Raw genomic sequence first — 9,839 nt, 5'->3', positions numbered from 1 at the left:
GAAGTTTAAAACCATAAAAAATGGAAATGGATGTCTACTCGGTAACCCATCCCAGAATCTAGCATGCACAACGGAGGTCCTTACCTGTTAGGCAAAGCCGGACAGCCAAATGTTTGCAACCTCGAACACGAGGGAAAGTGATATGCAAGCTTTTTTCTCTGCGTGACTGGCATCTTTAGCACGATTGCCAATCAATAGTTACTAAGGAGTGGCTCTAGTCAAATATTTACAACAGGTAACTTGTAGCAATGTCCCATTCACCATCACAGGCGATGCGAAAAATACCAGGGCAGAGAAGTGGTTGGAGGACCTGGATATGGCAGGATTTCTGCTTCAGAGGACTTTGAGGGTCCCTAAGTATTGGGCAAGGGACGCGGGTGGCGCTGTGGTCTAAACCACAGAGCCTCTTGGGCTTGCCGATCAGAAGGTTGGTGGTTTGAATCCCCGCAACAACGTGAGCTCTGGTTGTTCAGTCCCTGCTCCTGCCAACCTAGCAGTTTGAAAGCACATCAAAGTGCAAGTAGATAAATAGGTACCACTCCGGCAGGAAGGTAAATGGCGTTTCCATGCACTGCTCTGGTTTTGGCACGCCAGAAGTGGCTTAGTCATGCTGGCCATTCATGACCCTGAAAAACTGTGGACCAATGTCGGCTCCCTTGGCCTGTAAAGCGAGATGAGCGCCACAACCCCAGAATTGTTTGTGACTGAACTTAACTGTCAGGGGTCCTTTACCTTTAAGTATTGGGCAAAGCAGGACATTCATTTGTGGCTGGCTAGTGTGTAGAGAGCCAGTGTGGTGTAGTGGTTAAAAGCGGTAGTCTCGTAATCTGGGGAACCGGGTTCGCGTCTCCGCTCTTCCACATGCAGCTGCTGGGTGACCTTGGGCCAGTCACACTCCTTTGAAGTCTCTCAGCCCCACTCACCTCACAGAGTGTTTGTTGTGGGGGAGGAAGGGAAAGGAGATTGTGAGCCACTTTGAGACTCCTTTGGGTAGTGAGAAAGAGGGATATCAAATCCAAACTCTTCTTCTTCTTCTACACTCTGCCCCCACAGTAAGAGGCAGAAATGTTTCTGAATACCAGTCACTGGAAATCATAGGCGGGGAGAGCGCTCAGGTCTGGCTTGAGGGTAGCCACTGCGAGAACAGGATGCTGGACTCGATAGGACCTGATCCAGCAGGTTCCTCTGAAGTTCTTAAGCCAGAGGAGGGGCACAGTAAAGATTTGGAGAGGTCTGCGTAACCTAACTGTATAATTTTGGCCCACTGCTTGAAAGCAGAGGCAGGAGAGATTTTGCAAACTGTGTGTGCACTACGCTTAGTGATGGGGGGGGGTGGATTCCATTTTTGTTTGCATTTTAATGTGAAGTTACTTCTCTCACGCTTCTTGGATCAACATGTGAACTGAAACACAGCTGGCCTTCAAAATTGGCACTGCCTCAGATTTTGCGATGCAGTTCTCCAGCCAAACAAAATAAAAAAAAAATCCTTCTAGTAGCACCTTAGAGACCAACTAAGTTTGTTATTGGTATGAGCTTTTGTGTGCATGCACACTTCTGGAGATACACAAACAGCCAAACAGCGTGCTGCAGAAATGCATGCAGTAGGGAAAGCATGTATAAGATATATATTATTGGTGTACACAATTGCATCAGGGGAAGTTGCTTGCAGGGAAGTTGTATGTTAGTCAAAACTGCAAAAAAAAAAAAAAGTGTTTATGTGGAGAAATTTGCACTAAATTGCCACAGGATTTTCATGAGGATTGAAAGAGAAATGCGAACTGCTGTGCTTCGGCTTGGAAAAATGAGAAACAGAAACTGACAGATCCATTCCTAATTAACCTCATGGCTTATACCCCCCCCAACCCCAACCCCCAGCTTTTTCTTTTTTATTTATTTGTAGGGTACTTTTTAATTGAAGATTGGCATATAGAAAAAAATGTATAATCTATGCATTCATACATAAATAAATTTGCTTATTTTCATAATTTATGCTGGTTGCAGGATCCAGGTTTTCTTTGCACAGAATTCTGATTTATTTGTAGGCCATCATGCATGTCTTTTTCAGCTGAAGTGTAGCCTATAAATCCTTAAAATCAAATAAAAACTACAGTGAGACTATCCTTTCACCTGCTTAGCCTGATAATTCATGCAGGTTGCAGAATTCAGCTTTTCTTTGTATGGAATTTCTGCACACACATACATGCTGCCCTGTCTTCATCCTTGCAAACTACAAATGACACCAAACAGCCACCGTCTGGGTCCCCCTCCATTTGTTGTTGGACCACTTCTCATCATCATCAACCCTGGCTTGTTGGCTGCGCTGGCTAAAGCTGATGGAAGCTGGAGCCTGACAACATCTGGAGTGACCGCAGACTGGGGAAATCCACTGTAATTAGTCAACTGCAAGGCTTCGCCCTGCCCTCATATTGAGGTGTTTAGATGACTTGAGCACAGTAGCACGTGAGGGATGCTGGAGAAAAGGGAAACAGCCAGAGAGGAGCTATTTCTGCTTTCCAACCCTTGCTTCCGTTCTCAACTAAAAATGCTGCCTCTGCAATAGACAGCCCACACATTGCTCAGCATCACCTCGGTCCTTTCCACCTGGCTTGAGGCGGGGCTTCACAGGTTTCACAAGTACTGCGGCTGCTGCTTAGCACCAATTGTTTCAATTGTTTTTAATTTTTATCTGTGTTCTTTCAAATGAGACTATCTTGCCTGTGAGCCCTGGAAGACCTGCACCCTGCCTGACTCGCCCTTGGATTTGATATCCCGCTTTATCACTACCCAAAGGAGTCTCAAAGCGGCTAACATTCTCCTTTCCCTTCCTCCACCACAACAAACACTCTGTGAGGTGAGTGGGGCTGAGAGACTTCAAAGAAGTGTGACTGGCCCAAGGTCACCCAGCAGCTGCATGTGGAGGAGCGGAGACGCGAACCCGGTTCCCCAGATTACGAGTCTATTGCTCTTAACCACTACACCACACTGGCTCCCTTTCCCATCTGGCCTGGGAGAGTGGAGTGCTGACTGACTCCAGCTACAAAAGCTGAAGCTGTTGAACAGATTCTTGGGCTGGAGTATTGTTTACGGGGGGTTGAGGGAGCTGTTGATATTATTGTTGCATCTTAGTTTTCGATCTTACGATTTATGTGGAAATTGTTTCCATTAGGTTGTGTACTTTTTAATGTGCTGTATTTATTGTTTATGACTTCTGTTATGTATGTAATTATGTGAATCTTGTCTTGTTGTAAGCTGCCTTGAGCATAGTTTCAACTATGGAAAGGCGCCATACAGATGAAATATTGATGGTGATGATGTTTTAGGTTTGCGGCTAACACAGTCCACTCTTCCCACTAACATTGCAGGGATGGCCATTTGAGGCTCGCAATGCAATCCTAGGCACAGGAAAGGGGGGCCCTTGAGAGATATATCCCATTCTGAGGTGGGGGGGACCATGCCTGAGGTGTATTGGGCCAGAGACCAAAGTGGCCAGAGAAATTAATAACAAGTTTGCCTTTGTGCAGGGAGCAGGTTCTAAACACACTCATACCCCCTCCCTACTCACTATCCTCCATGCACTATCCTCAGTCTCCATCTGAGTCCAAGGATGCCTCCTAGCCAGGCAAAGACACTCAAGGAGGGTGTGAAGCACAGCTGGTGAGGGAGGGGTGTGGCTTGTGAAAGGGGTGTGGCCCAAGGGCCAGATAAAGACATGCGAGTCTGAAGTTCCCCACCCCTGCCCTCTGCTCGGTCAGAAGCCATCCCCGTTTAACTCCATGGGACATCTTGCCAGGTAAGTTCATAAAAAGTTGCTGTCCTGGACTTCTTGGATGCAGAGGGACAGTGGGAGGAAACAGTGGTCATAGGGAGAAGAGGGAGAAGACTGGGAAGAGGGTGTGTCAGAAACTGAAGAGGTGACAGGGCTTAGTGAGAGGGGGGAGTCGGTGGAGGAGAGCAGTCCAGAATCGGAGGCAGAAGCTGAAGCAGGAGAGGAGGGAGGCCAAAAGGCAGAGATGAATCGGGTTGGTGAAGAAGCATGGCTTTCTGTGCCTCCTGCTGCAACATGCTCCCCTCCACACTGGTCTCCCAGGGCCTGGAGAGGCATGAAAAGGGCTGAGGAGACATTGGCTGAAGGCAAGTAGTGTCCCCGATTCCTTGGGGAAATCCCTGGTGAGGAGGGATTTCAGACTCAGCAACTGATTTTCATGGAGGAAGATCACTGGGAATGAGCTTCTCTGCTCATTAAGCCTGACACTCAGCCAAGTCTGTGGAGGTTGTGCTAATGAGGAGTTAACTCCATCTTTGATCTGTGTGATTACTGACTGACAGGCTCCTGTGACAGATGCTGTTTGGTGTTCTTGGGTTGGTAGGCTCGCAACATCTGGAGGGGAAAGGGAACATAACTTCCCACCTCTGCTCCAAAGGAAAGGGTTTTGAGAAAGAGAGAAATGTGGCAAGGAAATCACTCTTACCCCAGTAGCTGCCTTTGCATGTGATCAGGTGCGAAAAAGAAAAATATCAGAGGCTGGTACAAGAGGGAACAAGGCCTTGAAGTTGCCAGTTTGCAGTGCATGGCAAGCGTACAAAATCACCTGGTTAGCAATGGCTACTAATTCTACTGCTTGCACTCTGCCTCCACTGTCAAACACAGTATGCTTCTGAATGGCCACTCACTGGAAACCACAACATGAAAGAGTTGCTTTTGTGCTCAGGTCCTGCTCGTGGGCTTCCCAGAGGCATCTAGTAGGCCACTGTGAGAATAGGATGCTGGATTTAATGAACCAGCATTTCAATTGCTGCGGGGGCAGCTGGGCAAGTGCGATTTTGAATTGCGCTTTCTATTTTTATTCTGGTGGTCTGTGGCGAATTTGCTTCCTGTGCTGTGAACTTTTTAACTGCTGCTGGTTTTTAACACTGAAATAGTGTATTGGAAACTCATTGCAGTGTTTTGATATTTTGCATGGTTTAAAATAAAAAGAATAATCCTGTAAGCCACCTTGTGAGAGTAATGTGTCCTGAAAGATGTGGCAAAGGTGCATTAAATATTTTTTTTAAGCACTTGGAACCTCTTGACCAGAACAACAGTCAGAAATAGTGTGATATTCCTAAAAACGAAGTGGCTTTTAAAATAATAAAAAAAAATAAACTGAACATTTACAGAAGAGTTTACTAGAATGTCCTTAAGGGCTCCCAGCTTTTCTTGCGTCTTCCTCTCCCTCCACACACACCACCACTCCTTAGGCTACAACCCATTGGCCAGTTCAGGTGGGGTGGGGCCAGCCAGACATAAGCACTTCTCCCCTTGACCTCCTAATACCACATCCCTTCACTTCATAGGCCAGAGTAGTTGTGCCTGGAGCATAGGCGCCGACTCCATGGGGCCTGAGGGGGCCCGAGCCCCCTCAAAAATTCGTTTCGGGAAGCTCTGCCCCCCCAATAATTTAAGAAAATTATTACCGTATTTTCCCCTCTATAACACGCGTGTTATAGAGCGTGTTATAGAGCGAATGTGTGGTCCCTGGAGCCGAAAAATCAGGCAAAAATCAAACCGTGCGTCGGAGAAGGGAAACCTGAAAAGAGGAAGCGGCTGCTTTCCTGCATTCTGCCTCAGGGTCTTACTGCCCACCCTCCTCTGTTTCCTTGCTGTGTTTGCTCAAACGGAACAAAGAGCAGGGAAAGCCCCTCCCCTCCAGGCAAGGAGAGGGGAAAGCAGAGTGCTGCTGAAAACATGCAGGAGGGAGAGAGAGAGAGAGAACGTGCGAGCTGGCTGGCTTTGATGGGTAGGTGAGGGAAAACTTTTGCCTTCCTTTCCTCCCTGCCGTAATACCCCTCCCCTGCATTCTTAGCCAGCTGCTTCTCTGCACACCCCTCTCGTGCTTCTTGTCCGTTCTGTGTTTTTCCTTCCCTCCCCACTTAAAATGTGGTTAAAAAGCATGGATCCACATGGATCCTCAGGATCTTTGCATTGGGTCACCCCAAATTCACCATCAGATCACATAGCATGTCCATGGCTACAGCCTGCCCCCAAAAAATCACGCACCCACTGTTGCCTGGGGCTGCAATGGTGCAAAAACGTGGTTACAAAACATGGATCCACAGGGATCCTCAGGATCTTTGCATTGGGTCACCCCAAATTCACCATCAGAGCACATAGCATGTCCATGGCTACAGCCTGCCCCCCAAAAATCACACACCCACTGTTGCCTGAGGCTGCAATGGTGCAAAAACGTGGTTACAAAACATGGATCCACAGGGATCCTCAGGATCTTTGCATTGGGTCACCCCAAATTCACCATCAGAGCACATAGCATGTCCATGGCTACAGCCTGCCCCCCAAAAATCACACACCCACTGTTGCCTGGGGCTGCAATGGTGCAAAAACGTGGTTACAAAGCATGGATCCACAGGGATTCTCAGGATTTTTGCATTGGGTCACCCCAAATTCACCATCAGATCACATGTCTGTGGCCACAGCATGAAGCACAAAAATGATACATCATTAATATTCACCGCCCACGGCGGCAGCCAATCGGCTGCCGCAAAGGGCGGGCCCTCACAGGTTCACTTAAGGTCGGGGCAGCCCGGGGCTCGCCCCTTTCATTCCCCCAGCAGCAGCAGTTTGGAGGTCTTGGGACCCCCAATATTTTTTATAAGTCGGTATGGGGCCCCCCAATATTTTTTATAAGTCGGCGCCCCTGGCCTGGAGGAGGGGGGGGGGTAATAGTTCTCTTTCTTCCATGGCACTGAGTTAACAACCTCAGCTGCAACCGCCACTCCTCCCTCTTCCGCCAGTGTGGAATAGTAAAAAGCTGGAAGCTTTGGTTTGTACATTAGCCAATGCAGCAGAGGAGAATGTTCCCTGGGGGCATTGGTCAGCTTCTGGAGAAATAAAAGAGGAGGAGGAGGAGGAGGAGGAGGAGGAGGAGGAGGAGGAGGAGGAGAGAGCCATCTACCTCTCCCTTTTCTCCTTCCTCCTCTTTCTCTCTCTTTCTCCCATGCTTTGTGTTGCTAGGCACACATGTCTTGCAGAATGGCCATGATCAAAATGGGGACCCTTGTATTCTTGTAATTGAAGAAGAGAGAGTTGTGTCCATCTCTGGGTGCTTCCAGGTCATTCATTCTGATTTGGTTGAGGGGAGGCCAGATTTCATGGCATCAAAGCCACTTTCACTCCCACATTCTCTGGCACATTTCCTTATGGCAAAAGGTCCAGACTTTTGGAGGAGCTGCTTGTTGTGCGAACGAGGCCTCCCAACCAGCTCTAATAGCATTACCTGACCAGCACAGCATTCATCACGATCGTTTTGCATAAAGTTCTGGGTGCCATAATTAAGATATTGATAAGTTGGGACGTGTGCGGGGGAGTGCAGCCAAGATGATCAAGGGTCTGGAAGCCAAGCCTTATGAGGGATGGTTGAGGGAACTGGGTATGCTTAGCCTGGAAAAGAGGAAATATGATAGCCATCTTCAAATATCTGGAGGGCTGTCACATGAAAGATGGAGCAAGCTTGTTTTCTCCTGCTCTAAGAGGCTAGGACCCAAACCAATGGCTTCAAGTTACAAGAAAGGAGATACCAACTAAACATCAGGAAGAACTTTCTGACCGTAAGAACTGTTTGACAGTGGAGGTTTTACCTGTCATGCATGCTTTAATCGAGATTCCTTCATTGCAGAGTGTTGAATTAGATGACCCTCGGAATCCTTTCTACAATGCTATGATTCTGTGAAAGTTTGCAGGGTGTGTTAGATGACATCAGTGATGCAGCGTTCGTTCTGGGTTTGTTTGCAGGGATGTTAGAAGATGTTCCATCAAGCAATTGCATTCCACACTTTCCAGTGCACTTCTCCATCATTTTTTCTGGGATGTGGAGAGACACTGGGATTTCTGGCATAAGATCATCAAATCAACTTCAGCAATGCAACCTGAGTTTGCTGATTGAATCCCACCCAGTCTGGAAGTGCCTGCAGTTTTGTTTTGTTTTTCCACATCAAAATCCATTTGTGGTCCTTACCCCAGGCTTGTTTTTTTTCATTTCGGCAGCCTCATTTTTGGTGGTAGTGGTTTGTGTGTGTATTTGCTATTGTTAAACAAGCCTCAGTGACCTACTTCAAATCACTCAGAGGGCAGAAGTGGCCAATGTGGCAGCAGCCAGATGCTGTGGACTTCAGCTCCCATCATCCCTGACCTATTGGTTTGCATTTAAAGGAAAACCTACCCATTCCACACTTTCTGAAGCAATATGTGAACTCTTCATGTGGATGAAAATGTCCCTGTTTTAATTGCCACCAGAGATTTATCAAGCCATTTGTGGATTTCCAAAGCGTTTCTCCAAATGTTGCCATGCAGCCCTCCAGCTGAGTGCATTTTCTGGGGCAAAGTGTCCATAAAAATGGATATGTTGGTGAAAGGGACATTAAAAATGCATTATATTGGGGGGGAAGCACTTTGCAAAAGTGCGTACATCATGCACAATTATTATTATTATTATTATTATTATTATTATTATTATTATTATTATTAAATTGCATGCAAAAATGTGCCTATTAGGACAAATTTGCCCTAAAATGCAGGTGGATTTTTATGAAGCCTTTTTTTTAAAAAAACCCACAAACTGATGTGGGAATGTGGAGTGCTGAACTTAAGGCTGGGAAACTGGGAAACTGAAAGAAACCAAAATCAATTGATTTGCGCATCCGACTGGCCATGCTGACTGGGAACAATGGGAGCTTTAGCAGACTCTGGCTTGAGGAGTGCAGGGCAAGACTGCCTGGCACTCACATCTCTGTTCTCCCATGGAATGAAACTGCCCCTGGTGATCATCTATAACAGCTCTGGGGCAGAGGTGCACTTAGGTATGCCCCACAGAGAAACCTACGGTCTGCAAATAATAACATCCTCAAGGTCCCAGGCCTCAGAGAGGTTAGGCTGGCCTCAACTAGAGCCAGGGCCTTCTCAGCTGCGGCTCCAATCTGGTGGAACGCTCTGTCACAAGAGACTAGGGCCCTGCGGGACCTGACATCTTTCCGCAGGGCCTGCAAGACAGAGTTGTTCCACCAAGCCTTTGGTCAGGGTGCAGCCTGACTCCCTCCTCTGGCAACCTGCACAGAATTTTGCTTAATCGGTTGCCATTAATTTGATTTTAATTAATTTTTATAATGAAATATTTTTAGAATGTGTGATCATCTGACTGTTTAATATTTGATTGTTGTTAGCCGCCCTGAGCCCGGCTTCGGCTGGGGAGGGCGGGATATAAATAAAAATTTTTATTATTATTATTATTAGGTAATCTTAGCTCACTTCCAGGTGACTTGCTTGTTGAGCATTCATCCTGATCAGTTTGCACAAACTTTGCAGGGAGTTTAGATGGCTGTTTATTGAGCATTTGTTCCATTTTGCTTGCAGGGAGGTTAGACAACGTTGTGCCAAGCTGTTGTTCTCTCACACTTTCCAGTGCATTTTCCATTTCCTTATTGCAAAAAAGTCCCGGGGTGTGTGCAAGCAGGTTTGTTGCACAAAAGCACCAAAACAACTTGAATCGCAGGGCCTGAAATTGTGTGATTGAATCCTGCACAAATTTAGTGACACTCTGGAAAGGCCCTTAGACGCTGGTCTTTACAGTCTTGTGGAAAGCCCCCGCTTTAGATATGGTGGGATTCAATCGCATACCAGCAACTAATGGGCATTGCTTATTTTACCTCAAAATGTGGGAAGCAGTGTTTTTTCCTGGCAGCATGCAGCAATACACAGTACCACCACTTTTTTGGGGGGGGAGGAAGGAGGTGGAAGTGTAGGCTGAGCCTAGTCCATGCCAGGGAATCGTTGGCCCGCGTCCCCAGATCCG

General features: G+C 47.1%; 1 protein-coding gene across 1 annotated transcript in view; it reads left to right on the top strand.

The window, feature by feature from the left end:
* The first annotated feature begins 3,713 nt into the window (after positions 1-3,713).
* LOC309375149 (B-cell receptor CD22-like) overlaps positions 3,714-9,839 on the top strand; it is a 34,841-nt gene continuing 28,715 nt past the window's right edge. The window contains exon 1 of the mRNA XM_081920679.1: positions 3,714-3,790. The gene's annotated coding sequence lies outside the window, so the exon portion shown is untranslated. The remainder of the gene's footprint in view (positions 3,791-9,839) is intronic.

The sequence above is a fragment of the Podarcis melisellensis genome (assembly GCF_964234715.1).
Source record: "Podarcis melisellensis genome assembly, chromosome: 8".
Taxonomy (NCBI): Eukaryota; Metazoa; Chordata; class Lepidosauria; order Squamata; family Lacertidae; genus Podarcis; species Podarcis melisellensis.
Note: the sequence above shows the minus strand (reverse complement) of the source record. Positions and strands in the feature narration are given on the sequence as shown.